Genomic DNA, 4,973 nt, shown 5'->3' with positions numbered 1-4,973 from the left:
GACCGCAAACATAAGTCTATGACTTATGAAGTTGGCGAGAAGGCTTACCTTCGGGTTACACCTTTAAAGGGAACCCATCGATTCGGTATCAAAGGCAAGTTGGTTCCTCGTTACATTGGACCCTTTCGCATTCTTGCCAAACGAGGGGAAGTTGCCTTCCAGTTGGAACTACCTCCGCATCTCTCCAGAGTTCATGATGTCTTCCACGTTTCTCAACGCAGGCGTTGCTTCTTGGATGCTATCCATGGAGTGGACCAAGAAACGCTTGATCTCCAAGATAACCTCACATATCGAGAATATCCCGTTCGTATCCTTGATCAAGCCGAGTGTACCACTCAACGCCAAAATATCAAGTTTCTCAAGGTTCAATGGTCACACCATTCCGAGCAAGAAGCTACTTGGGAAAGGGAGGACCGTCTTTGACTCGAGTACCCCACCTTCTTCCCGACGGATCCTAAATCTCGGGACGAGATTCTTTTGAGTGGGGGTGAGTTGTCACATCCTAGCTAGTCCATGCATTAGAGTGTTGCATCATGTCTACTTTTCATCAGAAACTTGAATTGGGGAAGATAGAACCCCCAGAACCCCTCTGAATTCAACTAAGGCTTACTAAAAATATTTTCAATGAACCTGAAATGCCCTTCTAAAGAGTTCACTCTCTTTGTCTTGGGTTAGAACCTCTGGAAAAATTGGTGCACAATTTTCTAGGTCAACAGAAGGTCATTGAATTAAATCATATTTAAGTTGCATCTGGGCAATTAAATGCTAGTAAATATTTTAGATGCTCAAATAATTCTGGAGATAAGTGTGGGCTGTTGGAAATATTCTAAACAGAGCCTCTGATTATTTTCAGGATTTTTAGAAGTGCCTAGCTATTTTTAATAAAGCCACAAACCTACAGAAAAATAGAAAACAGAAATTTAAAGAGAGGGAGAGAACTTACCTGACCGCAGCCCATCAGCCGACCCACCTGGCGCCCCAGCGCTGTGCTGGCCCATGCCAGCCAGCTGCTTCGTCCCCGCCAGGCAGGCAGAGAGCTGACGCCGGCGAGCGCGAGCTCACCACGGCGCCAGCAGCTTGCCGCTTCGCGCGCCTGGACCCTGGGCAGGCTCCACGTCGCTGCCACGACCCCGTGGACACCTCACTCGCCCCCTGCCTCTCTCCCTTGCTCTCCCTGCACCATGGCCGATGCACCTGCCGCCGCACCGCCGATGTAGTCGCGCCCTCCGTCGTCACCGTGCTGCGCCACTGTGTCCGTTCGCTCCACCATCATCGACTACATCGAGCAGGCCGAGCCCCGAGCGCTCGCACACTCTGCAACACCTCCACCGACCCCGTCTTCGTCGACCACCGCCAGAGATCCCCTTCATCGTCGCCACCCCATCAGCTCGTCCCCGACCGTGTTGTCCGTTTCTACGTGACCGCCGTGAGCTCAGCTACCTCCCCATCCTCTCCGTTTTCTTTCTCGTGCACCGTAGCAACTGCACAAAGCTTCACCGCACGTGCCACCGCCGAGCTTGTCGTAGACGTGTCTCCGGCCAACCACCGACCACACCACCGTGTCCAACACACTCACTGCATCCCCAGGAGCCCAACGCACCTCACCACGCGCCTCGCCGTGCCCCGTAGCGTCGGACTCATCTTCACCCGACCCCGGCGACCACCAAGCTCGTCGCCGGCGACGTTTCCGGCCACCCCGAGCTCAACCATCGCCACCAAACACCGCGGCTTGCTCCCAGCTACCCGTAGATGGTCTCCGCCGTCCATTTGGTCGCCGGAACGCACTAATGCACTTCCACCGCCGCGTATGGCCTCGCCGGCGGCTAAACGCCAGCGGGTTTGACCCGTTGACCTTGACTGGGTGGGCCCAGGTTGACTCCTCTGAGTCTATGACAAGTGGGGCGCCCCACTACTAATTAACCTAGGTTAGTTTTAACTAAATTTAGTTAGTTTAAATAACTACTGACACGCGGGACCCACTGGTCAGGTTGATCTGGACGTCCCCTTTGACCACTGACGTCACCCTGACGCAATGTTGACGCATTAATCCAATTACTAGAATTATTCTTATACAGGAAATTCCAGAAATTGTTGCAAACTTCAAAAATTCATAGAAATTAATCTGTAACTCCAAACGCAAAGATACATATATGAATTTTGATCAGAAAAATTCAATCTATCCATTGGTATTGGTTACGTGCATGACAAAACAAGTTAACCTTGCTGTTTAAGCAAAATAAGATAATGCACTAATATGGCTATGTTAAATGAACTAAAATTTGAATCTTTGATTCAAATGAGTTCATTCCTTTCTGTTTTAGCTTGCATTAGGCCAAGACACATTCATATTTCCATGTCATAGCATGCATCATATTGTTGCATATCGTCATGTGTTGATTATGTTCGGTATGTCTTTCGTGGTAGGTTCTGCCTCCAAGGATAACCCCGAATATCCGTCTGAATGGCAGTATCCTACTACCACTACATCAGGCAAGCAACCCATTGATCATTCTGATACAAACCCATGTTCTCGCTTCTGCTCTTGTTTACTGCATTAAGACAACGCGATTCAAACTGCTGCGTGTTGCGGTAGTTGAACCCACTTCCTTTGCGTGACCTGTCATTGCCACAGTAACTAGATGAAACCCACTAGCATGTGTAGGAGTTGATTGAGCCATATTTGTGTTCCTACCATGCTATGCTTGCTATGCTTAGAGTTGTGTCAGGTCTGGCTCATCGGGATGATGAACTAGAGTGAAAGCTTGTGTCGGTATCGAGGGTGAAAGTGTTGAATATGATTTGGTAAAGCAATCGATGAGAGGCCATGTAGGAGTACATGGTGGGTTGTTTCATTGAGGCTGTCCCTAAGAACTGAGATCTGTATGTGTGATTTAAGATCAGCTACTACCACACATTGGGCCCTGAAATATGACCCCGCTTGACTTACTGACCCCTCTCGTCCTCTGTCCAGGAGTTGCAAGTAGTTTCTGGTGTTTGTAGTATGCTGGGGGCTACACGCAGTGCTGACCATAGGGGTGGACTGTGTTGCGGTAGGCACGTGGCCCGGTGTACCGAGTCCTGCTAGCCCAGCACTACTGCTCTGGACACTTGACTGGCCGGCATGTGTTTCACTTCATTCCTGTGTCTGTCCCTTCGGGGAAATGTCACGCGGTGACATCCGGAGTCCTGCCTAGCCTGCTACAGCCCGGGTTACCGGAGTCCTGTTATGCCAGTGCTACAGCCCGGGTTCACACGTTGATGACTGACATGCTCGATGTGATTCATGTATGCCTGTCCCCATGGGTTAGTGCCGCTTTGGGTTCACGACTAGCCATGTCGGCCCGGGTTCTCTGTCATATGGATGCTAGCGACACTATCATATACGTGAGCCAAAAGGCGCAAACGGTCCCGGGCCATGGTAAGGCGACACCCGTGGGGTTACCGTGCGTGAGGCTGCAAAGTGATATGAGGTGTTACCAGCTGGTTCGATGTGACTTGGAATCGGGGTCCTGACACTTTAGCCATGTTATTTTGAGAAGACATGATTACCTTGATTAGTATGCTTGAAGTATTACTATTTCTTAGGTCAATATGAACTTTTATTTTGAATCATTTGGATCTGAACATTCATGGCACAACAAAGAAAATTACATTGAGAATTATGCTTGGTAGCATTCCACAACAAAAATTCTGTTTTTATCATTTACCTACTCGAGGACGAGCAGGAATTAAGCTTGGGGATGCTTGATACGTCTCCAAAGTATCTATAATTTTTTATTGTTCCATGATATTATATTACCCGTTTTGGATGTTTATGGGCTTGACTTTACACTTTTATATCATTTTTGGGACTAACCTACTAACCGGAGGCCTAGCCCGAATTGCTGTTTTTTTTCCTATTTCAATGTTTCGAATAAAAGGAATATCAAACGGAGTCCAAACAGAATGAAACCTTGGGGGCGATCTTTTTGGAACAAACGTGATCAAGAGGACTTGGAGTGGAAGTCAAGAAACAAGCGAGTCGGCCACGAGGGTGCCCGGTGCGCCCCCTAGGGATGGGTGCGCCCCCCACCCTCGTGGGCCCCTCGAGTGTCCACCGACCTACTTCTTCCTCCTATATATACCCATGTACCCCGAAAACATCATAAACGACCACGAAAAACTATTTCCATCGTCGTAACCTTCTGTATCCGCGAGATCCCATCTTGGAGCCTTCGTCGGCGCTCCGCCGGAGGGGGAATCGACCATGGAGGGCTTCTACATCAACACCATAGCCCCTCCGATGAGTTGTGAGTAGTTTACCACAGACCTTTGGGTCCATAGTTATTATCTAGATGGCTTCTTCTCTCTTTTTGGATCTCAATACCATGTTCTCCTCAATCTACTTGGAGATCTATTCGATGTAACTCTTTTTGCAGTGTGTTTGTCGAGATCCGATGAATTGTGGGTTTATGATCAAGTTTATCTATGAGAAATATTTGAATCTCCTCTGAATTCTTTTATGTGTGATTAAGTTATCTTTGCAAGTCTCTTCGAATTATCAGTTTGGTTTGGCCTACTAGATTGATCTTTCTTGCAATGGGAGAAGTGCTTAGCTTTGGGTTCAATCTTGCGGTGTCCTTTCCCAGTGACAGCAGGGGCAGCAAGGCATGTATTGTACTTTTGCCATCGAGGATAAAAAGATGGGGTTTATATCATATTGCATGAGTTTATCCCTCTACATCATGTCATCTTTCTTAATGCATTACTCTGTTCTTATGAACTTAATACTCTAGATGCATGCTGGATAGCGGTCGATGTGTGGAGTAATAGTAGTAGATGCAGGCAGGAGTCGGTCTACTTGTCGCGGACGTCATGCCTATATACATGATCATGCCTAGATAATCTCATAATTATTCGCTTTTCTATCAATTGCTCGACAGTAATTTGTTCACACATCGTAATACTTATGCTATCTTGAGAGAAGCAACTAG

This window comes from Triticum urartu, chromosome 6A, assembly GCF_056163025.1.
Source record: "Triticum urartu cultivar PI428250 chromosome 6A, HENAU_Tu73, whole genome shotgun sequence".
NCBI classification, from domain to species: Eukaryota; Viridiplantae; Streptophyta; class Magnoliopsida; order Poales; family Poaceae; genus Triticum; species Triticum urartu.
Note: the sequence above shows the minus strand (reverse complement) of the source record.